A 25,006-nucleotide genomic window follows, 5' to 3' on the forward strand; every position below is an offset into this window, starting at 1 on the left:
TCAGAGCTGCATTGGAAGGGTAGGGGTCATTTCATGATGACGGATGGATACGCAGCATATCTCCAGGATCCAAGAAAAGGAGAGGAAGGGGGGTTGCAATCAAATATAATAAGAGATCATGATGGCAGAGTCCTCACTGAAGATGATGCTATTATTGTGCCAGTCTGTATGCCTCACCCAAGCGACTCATACTCATGGATGCCTGAAGGACTGTGAAAGTGAGAGGCTCAACTCTCCACAGCAGCTCAACCTGCCTGGAGCCTCAAGGGAACCTTCCCTCACCACCAGCCCAACCCTCCCTAAGCCCCTGCCCTCCCCCCTGACCCCACTCCTTATCTTTGGATCAGGGGTCCATCCCTGCTTCCCGGATGCAGCTAGCCTTGGTACTGAGAGGAGCCACTGCCTTGGTTTCAGTAACTGGCAGGCAAGGGCCCATCTGACAACACACCTCATGACACAATGTTGGACCCAAATGCCAGCCAGCCCAGCCAGGCTGCTGAGCACTTCTTTCCAGCTGGGTTTTAAAAAGTAGGAAGGCAATGGCCCTGCCCCTTCCGGTGCTTATGCTCATAATATAAGGTGACAGAAAAGAGAGTATGGAGCTGGATCCATCAATCCTGCAAGAGGAAGTGGTGTGTGCTATTAAGAAAATGAAGCCTGGGAAAGCAGCAGGGGTAGAGAATATGCCTGCAGAATTGTTAAAAGCAATTGGTGGACTCGGTATTGGTCTTATGTGGGAAATTTGTAATGATGTACAGATGACTAGAAATTGGCTGGAGGACTGGATGAAGGGAATTTACTACGTTCTGTTATATCATACCATCTCCCTGATGTCGCATGGGCACAAAGTCCTGCTCTGAGTAGGAGTGGTATGGAGAGTCATAGTAGTAGGGGACAGCCAGCAAGGAGGTGGATGGGTAGTGCGTGGCAGATCAGTGGAAGGACAGCTGTTGAGTGCTTGAAGTTAGTGATGGATTGTGAAGACTTCTGAAAATTCTGCTATGATGTCACCAATATTCAGATGTGAATAAGTGCATTTACTTATCTACTTGGGGAACAAAAGGGGTGGACTAGATGACTTAAAATGACTAAGTGGCTATGTGTGGTTTGGGTTTCTTGCTGGCTATAAAATAACCCATTCTCCCCCCCCCCCGGTTGGTATTCCTTATTGGTAGGCTTCCCCTCCAAATTACTGGGGGTTGGGAAGGAGAACGCCCTGCTGCATTTCCTATTGGGATGAACAAGCCAAACTGCATCTGCCTTCAGGATTTTCTGGCTTTCTTGTAGACGGATAAATGAAAAAGGACCCCCTCCTCTCCATCCCTCCCATTTAATTTCGGCACTTGGAATTGTAAAGCATGAGCCACAGAGGGATTCCTGGCTGGAAGAAAGCCGGTTACAGTGGTGAATGATTTAGATGTCATTGTACAGTGCATAGCTCCCAGCTGCTTTCCCTTCTCAGTTTGGGACAGAAATGAACACGTGGTTTTAACGGATTGTGTGTGAATGAAGCAAAAACACAGGATGATGGCAGGAGGCTGCACATCCAGCATAAAATGAACAAAGGACTAGAAGCCAGGAACCCTTGAATTCTAATTCCAGCTGTGCCATTGATTGAGTGTAGGGCCTTGGGAAAGCCACTAATCTCTCTGTGCCTTGATTTGCCCCATCTATAAAACTGGGATAATATTTATCTGCCTCAGTGGTTTTGTGAGAACTGTCTTAGTGCTTTGCAAATGTAGAGCTCTGTAGAACTGCTAAATATAACTATTAGAATTTGCATGGTGATAGCTGGCTTTTTGTCTGCCTGGGAAATAGTGTTGTTACCCATTTGAACCTTCCTAGCTACTGTTCTTGAATCAGAAATAGAACATCTGCTGGCAAAAATGAGTTGCAGATTCTTAGTGAACAACCTTTTTTTGGAGGCATTGATTAGACAATTATCTTTCACAACCTGCATTACCTTCCTTTCTTGCTGAGCTCCATCAACCCTTTCTCTCTCTTGATAACGGTACCTCTACTGCAACCCCCTCGGTGTCCTCATGGGGCTATGAGATCAAATTCCCATGCTGCACAAAGAATGGATTAACTTTCTGCTAATTTTCTTCTGTGGGAAGTAAAATTCTCCTGCTGGCTACATCTGTCAAGCTCCTCTGTTCTTGGGGATGTCTATGTGAGAATTAGAAGAGAAAATGAGCAAAAAATGGTCTCCGGTTTCATGGCAAGTATTATCATTAGGGCATCCGCACTCTGCTCCTATTGAACTTCCCTCTGTTAAGTCTTTCTCATGCTCTCTCTCCATTCTAGGAAAGTTACTGTCTCATTCCCACCAGGCACAGTGAACACTGTTTAGTTTTGTTGGCTCAGATACTTGTATCCATCCCATTTCAATTCTATGGCTTCAAAGTCAGGAGTGCTGCCCTGGGAACCTAAGGTAATGCCTGATTAACTTGATTTCTAAATAGGGCAGTTTTTGTTTCTCTGCGGATTCACTCCCTGGTTTCAACTGTCTAAGATATGGGTAACATATTAGCATCATCTACGGAAGTGTACTTAACACTCCTGACAGCTTTAGCTGTATGTATAACTCCAGTCATTGGTATGACTCAAATGGAATCATGACCCCTGTGGTGTATCTAGGTATTTATAATGCACCCATCGCGTGTTCTCTGTGTGCAGTGATATGGGCAGTACTCTGCACTGAAAGATTATGTGAATGTGAAAGGAGATGGGAGGGGAAGAACATTTGTGGTATTGGGGGATCCTCTTGAAGGAACAGACCCCTATATCCATCATTTTTTCACTGTTGATCTCTGAAGATCTCTCATCCCCGTTTTAGCCTTTGCCCACTTCTCACCCTTCCGGGCTGGTGCTGCAGCCACCAGACAGTGCTATGTCCCTTCTGCACCCAGTAATGGCACACTCTGATTGGCCAGGCAGACCATAGATGAGGAACAGGTGACCCTCCTGCCCTTTCAGAGGTGAAATACACCCGGTTCCCTTTTCTAGCAGGATACAGAACTTTTTCATTGGACGTACCCTGAGACTTCCCATTGGGAATGGCTGTGTGTGGGGAGGCTTGTTTCAAGGACACAGAGTACAGAGGAGGTAGGAGGGCTGTTAAAGAAGTGCAATAGATTTATTTATATTTTACCTGATGTCAGCCTCATCTGAAGTAACGTTTCTCTGACCATAGTCAATTTGTGGTGCACTCACTTTGGTTCTGAAAGTAAATGATCCTGGGGTAATGTGTGGAGCTTTTTATTTCAGAGGTGACAGTAAATCATCAGACCTTATGGCCAAAATACCAGGGCATGGCTTTATGTAAACTGTGTCCCTGTAAATGCAGAGGAAAGAAGAGACTAATGTTTAAAGCTTGTCTCTTCCCATGCCAGCAGCCCTGTGGTGAGCGCACTGTTTGGGGAAGAAATAGTGAATTCAGTCTTGGCTAGGTTTTATTTTTACCCCATGTTGCAAGCTAGTGCTTTCCCGGCAGACACAGAATAATCAGGTACTGATTTCTGGGGAACTTTGGAGTCTCTGAAGATGTTTACTCCCCTTAGAGCTCATTCAGGTAGGGGAAACTGATATGGGAAAATCCAGCGAATAGCAGTGTGTGGCAGCAAAGTGCTGCTCATCCTTTCGCCAAAGGAAAGGGGGCTGAAGGAAAGCAAGAATGGCACAGTGATCTCAGTGTTGTGTCATGTGCAGGCAAAGTACTACTGCTAGTCAACACAGAATGGATAATGCTATTGATGCTCTGTCCTTTCCATGTCTGTCTTTCAGACAATGAGCTCAATGCAGGGCCGCCCCGGGGGGCGGGGAAGTGGGGCAATTTGCCCCGGGCCCCACAGGGGCTCCCACGAGAGTTTTTTGGGGGCCCTGGAGTGGGGTCCTTCACTCGTTCCAGGGGCCCCGGAAAACTCTTGCGGGGCCCGGACCCCCAGAGCATCTTCCACTCTGGGTCTTCAGCGGCAATTCAGCGGCGGGGGGTCCTTCTGTTCTGGGGCGGAAGGACCCCCCGCCGCTGAATTACCGCCAAAGCGGGGGCCTCCTGCCGCCGAAGACCCCAGGCCCCCTGAATCCTCTGGGCGGCCCTGGCTTAATTCCTTCATTAATAAATACAAATATTTATTAATGAAGGAAACGTTGCAAAACTTTTTTGAGTTAAGTAAGTAGTAGCCTACACACATCACAGAAAGAGGTTGACACTTGTCTAAGGCTGGATTTCACAGTGACTCAGTGGCAGACTTGGGAAGAGAACCTAGGAGTCCTGGCTCCACGCCTCCCTGCTCTAATCCTGTGAAGGACGAGATGACATTAGCTTTCATCTTACACTGTACTCTCATGAGTAGATCTGATAGGAATGGCGTGACCGTTTGGGGAATCTATGTACAATGTATGAATTCTGATTGATGTTATATATATATATTTATAGCTCTAACCCACAGTGTATATTAAATCAGCCATTTGCTAATAGGGACAATGTCATGTATATCACACCCCAGATGTAGGATATAGGAGAAGTAAAAAGTCTATTTCCTGCCATACATGACACTTTCTGATGATGAAAAATTGGAGAGAAAATTAAGGAATCACAGATGTTTAATGCACAATCTAAAGATGATTCTGGAAGTTAGAGAAAACATGTGTAGGTTGACTTCAGTAATGGCGGAGATGCTAGAAACACTAATTAGAGACAGAAGAATTGGATATTTTAGACTATTTTATCTGCTGTTCCTAGTTGCTTAAGAACTGTCAGAGCTCCACTTAAAAATTGTATGGGAATTGTCAGGGTACATTGTTTGTCTTATGATGTCTTTCACAGTGTTGTCTGAAGATCAGCTGATGGAAAGGCCAGCTCTAACATAATGAAAAGAGAGATACAGGCACAAGCAGGGATTTATTTTCCTCCAAGTAGGCCCTATCTAGCTAGCTATCCATCCTAGGTACTTCTCTGGCTCCCGTTACTGGAGAATCTGAGCACCTTACCATCTGTAATAGCTTTATCTTCACAACACCCTTGTGAAGTAGAAATAGGGAAGCACTGTTGTCCTTATTTAATATATAGCCTGTCAGTGCCTCAGTTTCCTAAGTGACTTGGCCAAAGTCACACAAGGAATCTGTGGTAGAGCAGGGACTTGAACCACGGGTTTCCCAAGCTCCAGATTAGTGCCCTGATCGCTGGACTGTCCTCCTTCGGCCTTCATGCTCAGACCCAGTCTTATTCTTAGTAAGTTAAATATTTTGAATTTTATAGAGGGCAAACCTCATAGCAAAATTTCGTTAAAATATCAGTCTAGGATACTGATTCCCTCTGTGGTGGGAAAATATTTAATATTTCAATACCTGAGTGTGACAGGGTTGTGCTGAAAAATGTGGTTGAGAAGTTGGTTACAAATAATAGTCTTCAAATGGGAAATGGGCAAAGATCTTCACCTGTGGGAGACAGGAATGGGAAACAATCTGTTCCTGTTTCTCAGCATCAGAGCAGAGAGAGTGTGCAGTTGTAGATATGGTTCGTAAACGGCTCTTTTTATGCTGGGTTTATTATAACCACACTGATGCCAGATGTCAGCCTTTTCTTCTTAGGAAGTGGGCACCAGTGAGATTTCTGGAAGCTGTGGATGAGGATGTAAACCTCGTTCCTCTCTCAGCATTGAGCTCACAGTTCTGACGTGAAGGGGATGTTGTGGGGTTTGGGTTGAGGGCAGAGTAACAGGAAGGTTATCAGTGAACATCTGTCGTTATAAATCTATCTGGAACAAATAGCAGCATCAAGCCTCTAAAAACCCATGATCATTGGCAAACACCGACCAAACCAATAATTAGTGTTCCAATGGTACTTAATGACCCCAACCAGACTGGAGCCCTCTTGAGCCAGGTGCGGTACAGGACAGATAAAGGACAGATCCAGACTGTTGAGAGTTTCAAAATTGGCTGGAGTATTATGCAACCAATTTAAAATTAATGTGAATCTGGTGTCCCGGTCCCCCAGGAAGCTTTTGCAAATCACAGCCCACAATCTATAAATTAAGGCAAGGTGCAACAGGCGGGTAAACAAACAGATGGAGTGATTGGGGACGAAAGACAGGATAGCAGGAATGTGAGCTTGTTTTTGCTGACACTAAGCGTGCACAATTTGTAGGTGAGGAGATGGCTTTATGCTGAAAAAAATAGAACTCCCATTAACTTGCTCTATCTCCTGTATTTCACCCATCACCGTACTATCTAAGCACTCTTCTCATGTACCCATTATCTGTCACCAGCCTTTCATTACTTGCAAGCAATAAACACTCCTCCCCCCCCCAAATTAGTACATTCTGGCAGCAAATAAGAAAAACCCAACCCTTCCCGAACCAATCTGTTAAATGAAGCAAATGTTGTAAACACCTGAATGACTCCATAACTGGCTTCAACCACCTCCTCCTTCCCACCCGCACCCCAGAGTGCTAGATATAAATGATTCAGCTTTGTTAAACAGCACTGTTAAAATAATAGCCTCTCATTCAGATGCCATCAGCTTTTGCTATAAGTTTGCACAGCAGAGCTGTTTAAAAAACAAACAAACCACCACCAGTCTTTGCCTGATTCCTTTAAAATCTTTCTTTATTTTCTTAGGTTACATTACAAACCCCCCACATCATCTGGGAGAGGAGATTTCCAGCGAGCTGCGCTGAGAGGATGCACTGGGAAGCACAGAGGAATGAAGACGTCCTTAAGAGAGCGGAGCTCCTGCCCAACAGCCAGCTGAGGGTTAACAAAATGAACAGCTCTTGTGCGGGCAGAGTATGTTCTTGGCAGTGAGCAGTGGTCTGTGTTACAGTATGTGAGAGCAGAAGTGTGGAGCAGCTCATTTCCATTCACCAGCTGGCAGGTTGAGCTTAAATCTCAGGATCCAGTGTCTGGCTGCAGCAAAGCATCCCCCTCCTCGCCACTCCAAACCTCATCTCTTCCTCTGGATGGAGGTCCTCTCCTCTTCGCAGAGCGGGATTTGACTCGGGGATGCTGCCGTGAGGAGTTCACATCTGCAGCTTTGACAGGACTTCCCCCGACTATCTGAATGAATGAGTGCCTTTCAGAGCAGAATCAGGTAAAACACTCAGCATTACTTTCAAATTCTTCCAGTCAGCCTCCTGAAAACAGGATGGGCCAAATACAGCCCTGGTGTAACTCTGCTGCAGTCAGCAGGTTTGACACCAGGGATTGGATTTGCTCCATTGTCCTGACACCAGGCAGATAACTTGCCAGGTTGGTCTCTTAACATGAGAAGAGTATAGCTTGTTTTGGTGGTAATCTGTAACACTGTTTGCTCTGAAGTGTCCTGGTGGAGTTCTATTGCCTTATACGCTGTGCATACGGATCATCAAAGTTACAGCAAGTGACTAGTAAAGCTATTAACATGGACTGTAGAAAAGGTTGTGATGGAAAAGGTCTGCTTGTATTTTTGGAGGGGCTTGGTGGTTCTTCTCATCTGCTCTGATGTACAGTGTTAGGTGTCCTTATGATAGGCCCCCTGTTAACATGCTACACAACATAATGATGGAACATGTATGTGAGTGTACATGGAATGTGCTACATTTTCATATACCAGCGTATCTCCTAACACAGCATATTTTGCAGCGCTCTTGAATGCTGTAAAACACTTTCTCCATCTCTTTGCTTGAATTTAAAAATCAAGCTCTCCTCCCTGGTGCTTGTGTCCCTTTTTTTTGTGTTTCTTGGTTTTTGGCAGTTTTGCTCACAGAGCACAAATATTCAGCTTGGAGATTCAAGTATTTGCCTTGGAAGTGCTATGCTTAGTATGGGATGGGACACCACTTGATGCAGCAGGGCGATCAGTTAGCCAATCCCTCTCACTGGAGCCTGGGCTCAGAAGCAATGAACAAGACATAAAACAATCTGACCATCCCTTTCATAGCTAGTTCTGTGCAGACGCATGCCGTTGCTTTGCATTTTTGCCTCTGATGCGATCAAGAAATTAAACCAGTAAATAACAATGATCTTCTTGTATTTTATGACAAGATTTAACACAGCAGGTGAACAGGGTTCTCAAACCTCATGCCAGTACCTTGACACAGAAGCAGTTAAATAAGCAAGGATGTGGGCAGACATTCATTATTAGTATGAATGGGACAAAAGGAGGCTAAACTTAAACACTGCACCTACTAGATAAAATTTACAACAGTCTAATTTTACTAGGAATGATGCCTTTGGTAAAAGCCTATATGGCCCAGAAAAAAATAGGTTAATGTATTCTGAAATCCCTAAGCCTGCTGGTTGAAATTTTCTGAATTTCAGTGTTTTGACAACAGGAAGAAATTTAGATGAACTGTTGACAACAGTTTTCCTGTTTTTAACCAGTTTATAAGGCTAGCAAGAAAAATGTCAAATTTTGAAGTTTTGATTAAGATTTTTAATGAAATTTCAAATTCTGAAAGAAAAAAGCTGAAAAAAATTGACTAATTTTTTTATGAAATGTTGTTTTTTTTCTCTTCTCCCTGAACAGCCTCCACTCCCTCAGAGATTCCATGGATGCTTCAAACCTTGCTCCTGATTGTAAGAATTGCAGTCACCCAATCAGAGCAGGGAGAATATCCATGTGACTTTTGTGACTAATCATGGCTAACCTACTCATCTTATATTTGTTCTATCAAGTACTAAATATTTTCACCAAACAATTTTCAAATAACCCATAAATTAAAAAACAAACAAAACAAAAACCAAAACACTTCCCAAAATAAATACAAATAAAAATCATGGAGTTAATAAGAGGAAATCATGACTGTAATGTTAACCTCCTGTGATTATTAACGTTTCCAAAAGAGAAAGAGGCTAAATTCAGCAGGTAAATGATTCTTGTGAAATTATTTACTCCACTTTTTAATATTTTATATACTCTATATAACCAGAAAGGCTGTTCAGATATGTGTTTCATTTTAACTGAAACAAAACAAAGTTTTCAAGAGTTTAGATATATGGTTTCTCATTCTTTTTTTTTTTGCTCATATTTCTTACAGATACAGAAGGATAAAACAGGGGCTTGTGGATTTGGTCTTGCCAAACCCAGGAGTGACTTAGGTCTGGGGTCTATTTATTCTTATCTATTTATTCCTTCCCTGCACTGCAAAATTCAAACAAGGAATTTGGTGGTTGAGTGGTTTCATTTTTGGCCCAGCCATAGAAAGAACATGCTGCTTTCTCTTCAAGATTGATTTCTTATATCAATATACAAATTTCTCCACCATTAGAATTAGTTATTAATTTCAGTCCACTCCCAGGAGCCGAGAGGTCAGGTAGGATCAAGGGACCTTAATTGGCTTATAAGCGCTGGAAGAAAGTACAATTAATAATAATACCTAGCTTCTAGGTAGTCATTTTCATCGGTTGATCTCAAAGCCCTTCTCAATCTTTAATGCAGAACACCACATAATGGATGATCCCTAAAAGAACACGCAGGTGCCAGGGAGACACCCTGTTCAGATTCATTCCAGTCCTGCGTGAAATCCTCATGCCTCAGATCCTGCTACTTGTCTGATCAGAGCATCCCTTAGTGCAGCAGTTCCCTGGCTGTGTCATCTGTGGTCAATGGGAAGCTGACTGGTCACACAGGTTTGGATCTTTTCCTTGTGCCCAGCTGCTGACTTTCACTAAAAGGCAGCTGAAAATGCTTTTCCCAATACATTTCCATGTAAGCATTCGCAGTAGCTGCCTCTGGTCGTGCTGTGATCATGAAGGGAGGGGAGATATTCTGCATAATCGTGACTAGGAGGGGAGGTGTCCACAGGACAATCTCACTATTAAGAGGTGGTCCTCACTATGGCAAACTTTGAGAATCCCTGCCTTAGCTCATAGCATCAATGCCAGGAACAACATGTGCTGCTATCAACACTCATGGTGGCTAGATAGTGTCCTGGACGGAGAGAGGATGTTAGCACAGTTCTCAGGGAGAAGGGAGTTACTGTGGGTCAGTGAGCTAAGAGGAGACTGGGGGAAGTACATATGGCAGCAGTGAGATAAGCTAGGCAAATATTGCAAAAAGCATTTTCTAGGAATATCGCTTCAAATTGTAAACAAATTCATTTAGACTGTCTGTTCCTGCGAGCGAGGTAACCGTTGGGAACATTTGTGGAAATGGAGACATTTAAGCAAATGCTGGGGATAATTCTTAGAAAAATACATTTTAAAAGAATTACTGTCCATAGGGCCTCATAAAGGAAAAAGGAAGCTGATTTTGTACACCCAGTCAAGGAACAGAAACATACTGTGACTTGGATGACCAATCACAAAGCTCAAATGTCCACAGTGAGCTGCTCATTAATGAGCTACAGAGCTAAAAATTATTTAAGAACATAAGAACGGCCATACTGGGTCAGACCAAAGGTCCATCTAGCGCAGTATCCTGTCTTCTGACAGTGGCCAATGCTAGGTGCCCCAGAGGGAATGAACAGAATGGGTAATCATCAAGTGATCCATCCCCTGTCGCCCATTCCCAGCTTCTGGCAAACAGAGGCTAGGGCAGGGTGCGCAAACTATGGCCTGTGGGCTGCGTCTGGCCTGTCAGATGTTTTAATTAGGCCCTTGAGCTCCTGTCAGGGAGCAGAGTCGGGGGCTTGCCACGCTCTGTGCGTGCCATGGCTCCGTGCAGCTCTGGGAAGCAGTGGCATGTCCCCTGTCCAGCTCCTATGTGTAGGGGCAGCCGGGGGGCTCTGCATGCTGCAGCCAATGAGAGTTGCAGGGGTGACGGCTTAGGACGGGGCATCATGAAGAGCCGCCTGGCTGCACCTCCGCATAGCAACCAGAGGGGAGACATGCCACTGCTTCTGGGAGGTGCTTGAGGTAAGTGCTGCCTGGAGCCTGCCACCTCCCAGCCGGAGCCCTCACACACCCCGGCGCCCCAATCCCCTGCCCCAGCCCTGATCCCCCTCCCACCCTCCGAATCCCTCAGTCCCAGCCCGGAGCACCCTCCTGTACCCCAAGCCCCTCCTCCCCAGCCACACTCCAGAGCCCGCACCCCCAGCAGGAGAACCACCCCAACCTCCATTTTGTGAGCATTCATGGCCCACCATATAATTTCCATACCCAGATGTGGCCCTCAGGCCAAAAAGTTTGCCCACCCCTCAACTAGGAACACCATCCCTGTCTATCTTGGCTAATAGCCATTGATGGACCTATCCTCCAAGAACTTATTTACTTCTTTTTGTGTAGAAAGTAGTCTGTGCAAGCTGCCATAAGGCAGATAATGCATTAATCAAACAGAAAAAAGAGGCAGAACTTATGAAATGATTTGTTACATTTCATTTGTCTCCATCTCTAGTATACAACTAGCAAGAGCCTTGAAGAAACTCCATCAGAGGCTGATAACTATAATAAATGCCACCATCCGCAGCAGGAAATGCATAGTCTTGAGTGCACTTGGAAGGATGCAAAACCTGATTAATTTGCAGGGAATGTTTCCTAGTGTATATTTGGTCACACTTTATGCCAAGGTTACATTTATAAAATATAAAGGATTAATAATTGACTATGGACCAGTAGCTGTTATAAGTATGTTAGAGACATGTTACAGTTGGTTATAAGCGTGTCAGTGGAAGATATAGAGGGCTTTAAGCCATGACTATAAGGAACCTATTGAACTGTTGTACTCTAACATCTATAATAGTTAACCATTAATAAATGACTAATAGATGTTTTAATAAACCCTTTATGAACAATTTATAAATGTGCCCTTAACATAAATTATGACCATATATTTAATCCCACTCCTGTTGTGGATGGGGGCTCTTAGCAAGCTTATGTATTGTCTCTGTTCTTTAACTGAATCCTGATTACCTTGATCATGGGAACCAATTTGTGGTGCACAGTGTGCTGGAATCGTTGGGTTTTAGTTTAAAAGAGTCTAGTGTCAGCAGTAGGATAAAACTGCCATGGAGAAAGGCAATCTAAAAAGACAGATAATTCTGTGCTCAGTCTTGCACTGTCTGAAGGGCATTGTTATAGCTACATGCGCACACGGTGTGTTTGAGTTCTTTAGATGAAAAGATGTATAAATGGAAAGTGTTATTGGATTCCGTCACCTCCGCTTACATGCACTAACACTCTGCAGGAGTCACACTTGAATGCATGTGCTCATGCATTACCCTTCTGTGCATCCTTCCACATGCACAGTCTTGTGCATATTGCTCTTCTGTGTGTGTCGCAGATGGAGTACACATTTCCCTCCCCCCATGCACTGTTACATCCAGGGCCGGTGCAACCCATTAGGCGACCTAGGGTGGTCGCCTAGGGTGCTAGCATGTTGGGGGTGGCATTTTGTGTCCTTTGGTGGCGACTGCGGCGGCTAGATCTTCGGCCGCCCCGGTCGTTGTTGGCATTTAGGCGGAGGGAGCTGGGGCAGGGGGGTGTGGGGAGTGCCACCTGCAGCAAGTAAGGGGCGGGGCGCGGCAGGGGAACCGCTCCCCATTCCAGCTAATCTCTGCTCCGCCTCCTCCCCTGAGGAGGCGGAGCAGAGGTGAGCTGGGGCGGGGAGCTGCCGTACGGCTCCCGGGGCCAGTGGGAGCTGCCATGGGGGAGGGGGGGGAGGCGCCTCAGAGCGGAGGGGGGGAGCTGCCGCGGGGGGGGAGCCTCAGGGCGGAGGGGAGGGGAGCTGCCGCGGGGGGTCGCCTTAGGGCGGAGGGCGGGCGGAGAGCTGCCACAGGGCTCAGGGGCAGGGGAGGCGCAAGGTGGATGTTTCGCCTAGGGCACGAAACATCCTTGCACCCGACCTGGTTATATCACACTTGTTCATCTCATCTATGCATGCACTCGTATGCTCGCTGTGTGTATTGCACCTTCCCATAGTCGAGACATACAGCAGTGCCTGTCACATTGCCTTGTTTAAGGTCTTGTCAGCTCTTCTGGTCCAAACACCTGCTGTCATAGGATTAAGCTGTACACCAGTTTGTTATTAAACATTTTCTTCCCCTTGGATACTGGTAAAGGGCTCTTACTGAGAGCATTGTTTGTTTATTTTTATAGTCAGTTTAAAAGCACATTGAATGCAAATAAGGGAAGGCAGTTCTTCACCAGTTCTTCACACCTTCTCTTGCATGGCTATAACCCAAATTGGCTTTATTTATTTATTTATTTGTAATGAACTTTGTCAGTCCTGTAGTCTCTGAGACCAGCTACTTTTCTCCTGGTATGTAAAGGACATCAGACACTAGGTACACCAAACTGGCAAAGAATCAAGTAGGAAATTGACTTTAGGCGCATGATCAGTAACTTGTTTATTATGCACATCTGCTGAGCCTCATCACACTCAGTCTCTTGAATTAACGTGAAACTAAGTATATCCTTGGTCTTACATCCGCTGTTGTGAACTGGAGCCTGGGCATTCTCTTCACTGGAAGCAGGATCAGGCCCTATAGTTTTACATGTCAGAACGTGATCATTAGGCTCTGTGTTTTCAATAAGTATTTAAAGGTATTTAATGAGGAAGGATGGGGTCTGGTGGTTAGGGCACTAGTCTAGGACTTGGGAGACCTGGATTCAAGTTACTGCTCTGCCATAAATTTTCTGTATGACACTGGGCAAATCACTTAGTCTCTCTGAGCCTCAGTTTCCCATCTGTCAGATGGGGATTAAAGCACTGCCCTGCCTCACAGGGGCATTGTGATGATAAATACATAAAAGATTGTGAGTTGCTCAAACACTGTGGTAATGGGGGCCATAGAAATACCTTAGGTAACTGGTTATTGACTGGAATGGTTATTGCGTCAGACTAGCACTATAATCTCCCCCTTTCCTCTCTTGGGCATCTCACCCTTCCTTTAGTGTTGATACTTCTAGCAATATGATGTGTCTTCCCTTCCTTGTGGAAGCCTGATAGATTCTTCCCACTTAAGATCACCAGTGGCTGACACAAATGTTTGGTCTTGATCTACAGTTTTTTGTTTTGGTCTGGCTGCTGTGTCCTTCAGTTATCACATCACCGTGCTTTGGATCGAAGGTGCTGTATGACAAAGAATGCAGTGCGAAATCATTTCATGCACACTGAATTTAACAGCGTGGTGTATTGCTGTGCAACTTGCACACAGTACATCACTGTCATTGTTTCTGGTGTGGAGTTGTCACCCTTTCACCCCAGTTCTGTAGTCTCTAAATATTGGCCCACATTACAGTGCATCACATTTCCACAGCTGTGCAATAACTAATGATGTTATGCTTCCATACTGCAGCTGACCATCACATAATCCTTGTGCAGAGTTTCACCATTATTGCACTGCTATGCCATAGATGATCACCAGTATGTACTCATGTTGGTGTCGCCCCATTATGCACCCACAGCATGGGTATTATTATTACACTCTCCCACTGTACTGTTGAACAGCACTGTGGCATATCTGATTCCTGCTGATCACTGGCGTCTTCTCTGTTGTCGACCAGTAGCGTTTCACTTCTGTTTCCTGGATGTATTGTACAGGCCCTTGCGTATCCCAGTCTTCCTAACCCCTTCTCGCTCATAGCCCTTGGAGTTTAGCAGGATTCCTGTCAAGGAATCAGGCGTTTATACAGACAGTAAAAATACACAGAGCTCTAATAATAAAGATTAAAAAATAGCAAGAGTTTTGGAAAGACGAGGGATATAAATACTCATGCTTCAGGGCATAAGCCAACCTCTACTAGTGGAGGTCAGGAGGAAACTATGCCTGTGCACAGGTTATTCCGTAACTCTGTAATTCAAGGCTTCTTGCACCATTCTTTGAAGTAGCTGGTGCTAGCCATGATGAAGACAGTTCTGGACAAGATGGACAATTGGTCTGATGCAGTCTGGTAATTCTTACTGTTCCTCTTCTCTCTGTGCATCTCAGATGGATAGACTTCAATATAACACATGCACCTGGCTCCTGGGCAATCCTCCCCCATTGTTCTTTTTTTCTTCCCTTGGAGAGGGATGGGTCACTTAGTGCCGCTTGTTTCCTATACGTGCTGCATCAGAGGGACTGGCGAATGGAAATGCCATTGTGAGATGCATATCTGATACGACTCCAACCGTCTTCCACCCCCGATACACCCTGAGGGAGAAGCTAATACAAAAGAACAAGCTGTCTTTTTTCCTTTTGGTGTGACACTTGTTATTATGACATATGACACAGTAGAAAGGCCAGAGACCCGCTAGCTGTGAGAACCTTACTGCCCTATTCTCCCCTTAAGCAATGCAGGAGCACGTTCGCAAGAGAATTACCAACCTGATCTGACAGGCCTGGTTTCCAAGCTAATTGTATACAATGTGGGACAGAACATGCATGGGAAGGGACACTTCTTCTTTAATACCTGAAGCCTTTTCCTCTACAATTGAACTGTCCAGGTGGCTCAGAACCTTAAGTAGCTGGGGCCCATCAGTGGGATATTTACTGTGGGTGACAGTGAACACAGCTGGATGGGAAAGTGAAACCAAAAGTCCTGTGTGCAACTTCAGGCTACAGTGCTGATTAAATCTGAGATAGATGTGGAGCCCTCCATTCCTCCCCCCTCAATTACCTCTACATTTCCATTTCTAACTAGGTCATTTGCAAAAACCATGCCTATTTTGCAGAACCAGGTGATTGCAGTTTAACCACATGTTTTTTCCATCCCAGTTCCCCTTTCAGGAATCAGTAGCATTTTTTTAAAAGCAATTTTTAGCTGCAAGGCTGCAGCAGGGTTCATTTTATGAAAGGAACTGGTGTCACTGCAAGCCTGGAATACAGACTTTCATTTGGTGATGGCATGGAAAGATTTGCCTCTGGAACTGTCTGTTAAATTTCCTTTATTAGCTCTATGGTGGGAAGACAAGAGATGAAAAGTCAAACATTTAGAGACAACCTGCCTTAGAATTAAAAATTCATCAGTGAACAGCCTTGGAGTGTTGCTATGATTAAGAGTAAAAAAGCACAACGTTCAGCTAATGATCCGTAGGTCAGCTGAGGCAGACTCTAAGAGATGGACTTTCCTTCAGGGGTTCGTACAACCTTTCACCTTTCCTCTTGCATGTCCTGAGTAAATTTCAAGCAGGGGCTTGGTGAAGCAGCGAAGAGCAAGGACTGCACTGAAAGGTGAAGGGGAGAGACAGGTAAAGGAAAAGACAAGAAAACAGACTGATGGAGGGAGGCTGAGGGAAAGTAATAACTTAGACTGTAAGCTCTTTGGAGCAGGGGACCATCTCTTTGTTCTGTTTGTACAGCACCTAGCGCTGCACAGTGGGGTAACTCGAGTTCCTAGGTGCTACCCCTGTACAAATGATAATTGCACCTAAGAGGTGGAATGTGTTACAGAGGAGCAGGCAAGAGGAAAACGGAGAAAGGCGGATGAAAAGCAGGCAGAGATGGAGGAGACAGAAACAGGAGTTGGGAAGGAAAACAGAGCATGAGGACAGAAAGTAAGGAGTATGGTAGGTGGAAGAGGATGACCTTGACTTTGGATTCTTTGGAGTGTTTTTCTTCTTTGCATCTTGTGCCTTAAGTGGTAATAGCAGAGATTAAGTGAGCTGGAGCCATAACAGACACAGCCTGCCTTATCTCTATGCTGTCTCGTTTAAATGACTGAGCATATTCATTAGTTAGCTGGATCTATTTTTACATATTTACAAAACTTAATTTAAATAAATGACCTTGCATAAAGACTTTTTCATCAGGAGTGCACACGCAGCCGCCCACACATCTAACCATGGAGCTCTAAGAGAACAGAGCTCAGTGAAATGTAAAGTATCCCAAGGTTTCTGTTACCAGTGAGCATTCATATGGAATAAGATTTTTAAACAGGGATCTTTATTGCATCCTGAAAAGGGCTTTCATTGTATGGCAGAGAAGTCTGCTGAATTCCGTTTCCTTTGAGGTATAGTGAGATTGCTTAAAATATTCTGCTTTTCTGTAGGTTAGTACAAACTGGCTTTGCCTAAGGGCCTGTCTACATATGAAGTTATTCTGGAATAAGCATGTCCATGCATGGAGTTATTCAGGAATAGCTACTGCACTTGAAATTCACACCCTATCTTAACCCAAATTAACTTTCAAAAGTAAATGAGCCCTAGGCAGCTGGTCTGGATGTGTGCAAGACATGCCTATGTTGCAGCCATGCGGGTGTGTGCTGAGCAGCAGAGTAAAGACCGTTCATTTTCTAAGAGAGGCCTGTAGGTTTCAGGATATATATGTTATCCATGCTGGCGGCTGTGTGCCCTGCTCCTGCTGGCCACCCCCCCCTGACGAGGTAGGTGTGCGTGCGTGTGTGTGTGTGTTGTGCAGTGAGAGGCGCTGCATCTCTTCGGCACAAACACACTCCACAGTGCACACGGTACAGCGAGGTGGCAGTGGCCAGCAGCAGTGGGGCACACACAGCCATCCTCATGCCAACTCTGCAAAGTGTGAGGAGGGAGACAGCTGACACTGCGGTGACTGTTGTAGTCAGGTCCTGTCTGTTTTGGGTCTGGTTACAAGGCTCTAGGCTACCATCAGGCTCCCATGATAATGTAGGTGGGGTTTCCTTCTTCCTAACGCCACTCAGCTGGTGAGTGCAATCTGCTTTGTATTGGTTCCATTTGCTGTATGAGGTGCAATTGTCAAGCTATTTGTGCATCTTGTTTGTAGGAGAGTGCTGTGTGCAGCATGTTTGCATGCCATTTTGTGTAGCCCGTGTCTGGGACAATGGCGTACAGCTAATATTTTATCATGTAGCATGTCTCCCCTTCACAATGCAGGATCAAGCTGGACTGCCGGGGTGAGGGGGCAAAAGGGGGTGGGTTTGCCCCAGGCCCCAGCTTGACTGGGCTCCCGAACTGAGTGGAGTTGCGACGGTGGCCCATGTGGTCACAGCACCACTCAGGTTTGGCCCAGCCGCACTTCTGACACGACGGACGGTCAGCCAGGCCAACCCTGAATAGCACTGAGCCCCCATGTGCCAGGTCGCAATGCCACTCACTGAATTTTGGCCTAGCGGCCCCCCTGTCATGTCAACCAGGTTGCAGCTCCCAGCCCTGTGGGACAGGAGCCAACCCACCGTTGCAAAGTGAGTTCAGTGTGGGCGCGCTCTTCAACCTCATGGTGGGGGTAGGGGTGGGCCTCAATTTCAGATTTTGCACTAGGCCCCCCCCAAAATCTTTGTGCAGCCTTGGAATCAAGCCCAGAATGTAGTGCAGGTAGAGGCGCTTGTGACATTGAAGAGCTTTTAACTGTTTTGGTGTGTGGCATATTGATGTGTTTTGTGTAACGGTGCTCATGCATGGCAGGGCTGCATATACTGCAGGCTGATGAACCGTTAAGTTGGGCATCAGCAGCAGCTTGGGTATATCATTAGCTTCACCTTCTAGGCCCTGATACTGTGAAGAGGGATATCAGCAATGCTAAAAATAGGAGCTGTGTGCCCAGTGAACAGATTCCACGGGAAGGGAAACAACCAAGCTTTTACTCGGGTCAGAATATTTTTCTCCTAATGCTTCTGCCAGGGGATCTAAAACATTGACACATACACACGGAGAAATTCTTCCAAGCGATGGGAGCTACATGTAGACTCATTCCCTGTATGCTCAGAGATATGAGTAAATAGAGGATTTATAGGCAAACAGAAAGAGAAGGCAGCCAAATCCTATTTTTAACACCTGGCCCGTGTGTGTCTACTGCCTGCTCCCTTCCTCCACTGGATTTCAGTTTCAGTCCAATCAGCTGCCCTGGCTTTGAAGTCAGAGCACCTTTCATCGTGCTCTGATAAAGCTCTACATTGCTGCTATGTTTGCCTGCTAGGTTCAAAGCCATTTAGAGTTTTAGGTGCAGGTCTGCAAATTCTGATTCCAGGAAAGAGACCAGAGACCCTGCTAGGGTTAGTCTTGATTAAGCAGTTGCCATTCAATAATAATACATGGCCCTTGCAGCATCTTTCATCTGATGATCTCAAAGCACTTTACAAAAGTGGATCTGTATTATTCCCATTTACAATAGGGAAATTGATGCACAGAGAGCGAAGTGTTTTGTCCAATGTCACACAGATGGTAAATGGCAAAGATGGAACTAGAACCCAGGAATCCTCCCACTCACTCCACTGCTCTAATCATTAGACCAAGGGGTCATGTCAGATGTGTTCATGAAGTGACCCCTGTTAATGTTCCACTGCAGCTAACCATGGGAGAGACCAAAATCTGGCAATACTAGCAAGACTGCAAAAGAAGACATAGAAACAGATGTTGACATAAATGGCCCCTCTCAGGGTCTCAGCCAAAGATGGCACTTAATTGTCAGTTTCAGTGTGGAGGGATTCCCTACAGAGAAGGCTGACGTTCTGTCTGGCATGAATGCAGACATCAAGTGCTTTCTAGAGACAGTAGCACCCATCGTCCCTGGCAGTCATATCACCGTGAACATCAAAAGCAGCATCTATGACAGCACAGAAGATTGGTGAAAAACACTTCTGTGAAACACCATGGTACAATGAAACTCATGGTTTAACTCAATTAAAAGTAGATTCTGTTTACAAACTACCAAGTGAACAGTTTGTATGGCCATCTGACTTCCCCTGCCAGAAGAATCATGCTTTGTTATAGGCAACTTCAACAGTCGCAACACTATATTGTGGTTCCCGAGAAAGACAACAGTGGGGAAGAAGTTGAGAAGTGGAATGCAACAAAAACTTGACCTTGCTCTACAACTCCAAGGGCAAATGTACTTTCCAAAGTGCATGATCAAACAAGAGGCACAACCTTGACCTAGCCTTTGTTACCTCTGGGGAAAAAAACCCACCTGTTTGACTTCGATCCCTACAATGAAGAAACCATTGGGCTTGCTGAAAGGCTTATGAGAGAGACTGGAAAGGAGCTGCAAGACTGTTCTTAGTGTATGCCCAAGGTGCTCAGGTGGCACGTGACCAGGACTCATCACCGAATTTGGTCAACTGGTTGGATCATTAGCTTCCCCAGGATGGCTGGGTACTGATGGGGAGTGCGACATGAATGCTGGTCCATGTCCCCTGCCTGACGGTTGAAGGGAGTTGATTGGAAAAAAACAACTTGTGCCATAATAGCAAAAAAGGCATGTGTCACCACCTGAATGGACCCACAACCAAAGTGCATCACAGCAGTGTCTCCCAACCCAGTCCTAAATGGTAAACCAGCCCACAGAGCAAAACACAGAATGAAACAAATCAAGCAGGAACGTGGCTCATTCCTCAGACAATGAAGTGCACAATGAGCTGATCAGCACTGAGGAGCTGACAATAGCCATGCAAATCCTGAAATGTGGAAAGGCAGGTGGACTCGATGGTATACCTAGGGTATGTCTACACTTACCGCGTGGGTTGACGCGGTGAGTTCGACTTCTCGGAGTTCGAACTATCGCGTCTAATCTAGACGCGATAGTTCGAACTCCCCGCGTGCTCCGGTCGACTCCGGAACACCACCACTGCAAACGTCGGTGGCGGAGTCGACCTTGGAGCCGCGGACTTCGATCCCGCGGCGTCTGGACGGGTAAGTAGTTCGAACTAGGGTACTTCGAGTTCAGCTACGCTATTCACGTAGCTGAACTTGCGTACCCTAGTTCGACCCCCGCCCTTAGTGTAGACCAGGCCCTAATTAACTATTACTACACTTTGGGATGAGAGCACAGAAGTGGCTGCTTGACTTCTTTAACTCTTTCATGGAGACAATGCAGAAACTAAGGTTGTAGAGGCAAGCCAAAGCAGTTGCCCAAGTCAAACACATGATGAAGACCCTAACTCTGCAAAATCTTACTGCCCAATATCCTTACTCTACTCAACCTGCAAGCTATATGAGCAAACGATAATGTGTGGGAAAGCTCCATTTGTGGAAGAGCAACTGACTGATGACAGGTTGCTTCCACCCAGGACATTCATGCTGGGGCAGTTGCAAACTTAACTCAGTATATCAATGATGGCTTCAAAACCTTCAAAATTACTGGGGCTGTGTTTGTTGTTTTATTGGCTACTTATGACACTGAACTACCATGCGCTTTTGCTGAAATTGGCCAGAATTCTGAGAAATAGGAAGATGATCCAGGTCATCTCCTCCCTGCTAGAGAACCGATGTTTTTTTCAAGACAGATGGTCAGAAAAGTCAACCGCATATTCAACGGAATGGACTACCCCAAGGTTCAGTGCTATCACCCTTGCTGTTTGTTGTCTCCACAAATGACCAGTTGGAATTCCCCAACACATAAAGAATCATTTATGCAGATGATCTCTGCATTGTCACCCAACTGGAAAGATTTGAGAACATTGAGCACATTCTAACTGGCTCCCTGAGTGTACTTGGATAATTGTATCGCACGGGGTTCCTGAATGCCAACCCTTGCAAGACACAAGTGTGCGCCTTTTACCTGAAACACCATCAAGCCAAATGAAAACTCCAGATGTAATGAGATGGTACAATCTTTGAGCACTATGAACACCTGGTGTAGCTTGGGATCAGATTAGAACAAACATTTTCAAAAAGCACATCATGAAGCTGAAAAAGAAAGTGAACTCCAGGTATTGTGTACTCCAGAAACTGGCCAACACAAAATGGAGAGCTTGACCCCAAATGCCCCTAGCAACCAGTTTCTCCCTTTTTTACTCAGTTGTGGAGTGCTGGGCCCCAGTACAGTCACACTCAAGCCATACACGCAAAATTGATATTGAAATCAATCAGTCCTGCAGGATCATCATGAACCACACTGTTGCTATTCTGCCTCATGGGGACTGCACCACCCTCAGTGAGGTGGTGCAGTAAAAAGGAGAGAAAAAAAAAAACAGGTGCCTGATCCAAGACACCCCCTGCATGGTCATGATCCACCACCCAAAAGGCTAATTCCAGAAAGAGCTTTGCCTCAAACTATTGCTGTGGAAGGCTTCAGAGTAACAAAATTATGGTCAATATCAATGATCCTGGAGAACCTGGTTCCTTCAGAACAACTCCCGCCAGGCACTTGAACTTGAACAAAAATACTGGTGTACCCTAAGTCAAGAGAGAGCTGAAGTAACAAAGGCTGGTGACAATCTGATCAAGTAGAAACTGAGCAATGACCCCCAAATGTGAACATGGAGAGGCTAGGAAAACACATGAACATTGCCTGATGCAATGCACCCTGTCAACATCCTGTCCTCATGAGGGACTATTTGAAATAAGTGACAATACCAGGTGTTGAATGCAGTTTTGGTGCAGCAAGCTATGATGATCACCATTAGACCATCTCAGTGATGGGATGAATTTGCTATTACAGATCCCAACAGCTTCCCGTCAAAATGCCCCACTTTCTCATTCTTGGGAGATTGTTCTCTCGTTTTTGTAGAATTGAAAGGTTTGGACCATTGGAAACGAACCTCTAACATTTTTGAGGCACCTCCATCCATTGCCAACTTCACCGCTACCACCTCCACTTCTTCCAAGTAAAATAGCCTAGTGGGAACAGAGTTATGTTCCCAGTTTGCAGTGTGTGCAGTTTTATTTACACCTCCCCTCAGGTCATATCTACTGTTGGGCCCTCAAGGAAATAGGCCCTCTTGTGTTTCAGTGCATTGCTTTGATTAAAAAATTACTACAAGAACGTACTTGACAAAGCTGAACTTAGTTTCTCACTTGCCGTTGCTAAACTCTGTCTCCTTGTCTGTCTCCAGCCTGGTTCCTCTTTCCTCTGCATTTATTAGATACATGCAGTGTCCACAAGATGACACTGTGCCACATCTGTGCTAGAGAATTGAATTGCTGGGAACTGAACAGATGGCATTGCAACAGTGCAGGGCATCGGTATTATCTAGCTTGTTTCTGAGTGGATTTTACCCCATGGACTCTAGTCTATGGGTAGGAATTACACTGCTTTCTTAGTTACCTTTTCCAGCGATGCCAGCAGAGCATCCTGTGTCAGGGGTTTAAGAGGGATTTCCAAAGGCCTTCTGCAAACCCAAGGGGGTTGTGGGACGAGGAGTCAAAATCTCACGTATGGTCAGCCATTTTGATGGCTTTGTTATGTTGTGGGCGTTAGGCAAAACCTCAATGAAGCTGGTAGGCATAATTGCCATCCTTTATTCAAGATAAACGTAAGAAATGATCAAGCTCATTTTCTAGAAGCATATAACAGAAACCATCACCCAAAACATGGGCACATGACAAGCTTTGAGTAGAAGCTCAACTGTGTGGCCCAAGGGGTTTTCCTTTGTCTGATATAGCAAGCACAGGGGCTGGGGCATTGATTGGTGGAGCTGTGTGTGAAAAAGAAACAGGAGAAACACTGAGGAGGACACAGAGAAGGAGCAAAGAAGCTGCAGACACAACCAGAGAAGCCCTGGTAGCATGATACTAGGAAAAAAAGTGAATAGAGCTTTTGGGTAAAGTGCAGCCAGAAAGAGGCTTGGAATGGTGAACAAAGAAGCTGTCTCCTGTTGTTTGAGTCCTCCTGTGTTCAGGGAAACGGAACTTGGCATACTCTATGTAAATAAACAGGATTACATCAATCAGTTTCTCGTATAAAAAATAACCCACTAGACACCCCCTCCCCAAATTGGCTAACTGCTTGGGTTAAAAATGGGTAACAGTATTTTTTTTAATTGGAGGTGCAGGTGCGTGATCAGAGCTGCTGCTTTGCTCAGTCAGACAAATTTCTTTCGAAAATCTTGAAAACGAATCTCAGATGCCTTAGGGGAGACGATGGAGAATGCATGGCAGTATGTGTGGAGCGGCATTGACTAACTGCTGGAGTGAATGGCTCTATGTGCTACTTCAAGATGGGTCTCAGTAGGTGAATCATTGCGTTTGCATCAGGACCACGACCACAGACAGGTGGAGCTGAGTAGCTCAGGGGAACCTGAGTGGAGCAATAGTGGCCGAGGAAGCGCAGAATGAGTGAGTAGACCTATTCTGTAGCTCAGCAGAAGCTGGCCCTGACATATTGCAGATCTTATACTTCCATGCAACTTTGCTCATATATCTTGCCAGAAAGCTAGTGTTTTTTTTCCAAGTACATTTAGTCTAATATGACTTGATAACCTCATTGCCTGATAATATACCACTGATAACTACAGCATATGATCTTGAACTCCTCTTGAACAATATTCAGGGAGCTTAGAATAAAGGACAGCCTTGAATACAGACAAAAAACAAAGTAGGGAAGGAGTTGCCAGGGAGAGGTGGTGGGATGGACAGCTCATATGAACTAGCAGTGTTTGGATTGGCAGCAACATAGCTCAAAGACCCCAAGAATATTCTGAAGGCTTTTACTAGCAATGAGTAGATTAATTTGCCAAAAATAAAATCCAACCCAAACCCTCCTCCAAACTTAAATTGATTAAAACTTTTTTGAATCTCTCACAAAAAAAAAAGTTTGGATAACATTTCCCCCCCTTCTGTCATTAATTTAATTTTCATGGAGGCCTCTGCACATCCTAGTTCCAGCCAGGAATGGAAACAGAATACTGACATGCTGTAAGAAAAGCTGCTGCCATTGCATTCCTGACCTGATCAAATGCAGGAAGGACAGGAAATCTCTCATGACAGAGCCTCTTTGCATCAGGTTTCCAGCCCAGCATAAAGAAGTTCAGATGCTTTGGAAAAAAAAAATCCAAAGTTTTTGGTGCACTAATGCACCAACCCATACATATTCAAGTTAATTCATCACTAGATTGTACCCAACATAATATGAACTGAAACATGTTTTGTTGTTGTGTTTTTTATCAGAAGGCTCATCTTAACCTCCCCAAAATTGTAGGTGTAAGGGACTGATAGGGAGATAGCTCTGCCTATTGTTGAAACCACAGGACTGGCAGGGGTGATATTTGAGAACTCAGTTATATCACTAACTTTCCCACTATATGATCTTGGGCAAGGCCCTTTGTCTCTTCCCCAGCTGTAAAATGGGAACAACTCCTACCTAAATCACAGGCATGTTATGGAGTTTAACTCATTAATGGTTCTAACCCAGGGTATTGGATGGAAAGAGCACCAGGAGTCCTTAGTATTAGCATATGGGAACGTTTTGTTAGATCAGTGTTAAACTCATTGGGTCAGTTCTCAGGGACTTGT

The 25,006-nt window shown here is 45.1% G+C and overlaps 1 protein-coding gene across 1 annotated transcript in view; it reads left to right on the forward strand.

Annotated features, from left to right (window-relative positions):
• Positions 1-25,006, forward strand: part of GRAMD1B (GRAM domain containing 1B) — a 273,379-nt gene that overhangs the window by 63,758 nt on the left and 184,615 nt on the right. Inside the window, exon 4 of the mRNA XM_044996788.1 lies at positions 6,622-7,093. The gene's annotated coding sequence lies outside the window, so the exon portion shown is untranslated. The remainder of the gene's footprint in view (positions 1-6,621; positions 7,094-25,006) is intronic.

This window comes from Mauremys mutica, chromosome 22 (assembly GCF_020497125.1).
Source record: "Mauremys mutica isolate MM-2020 ecotype Southern chromosome 22, ASM2049712v1, whole genome shotgun sequence".
Classification (NCBI taxonomy): Eukaryota; Metazoa; Chordata; order Testudines; family Geoemydidae; genus Mauremys; species Mauremys mutica.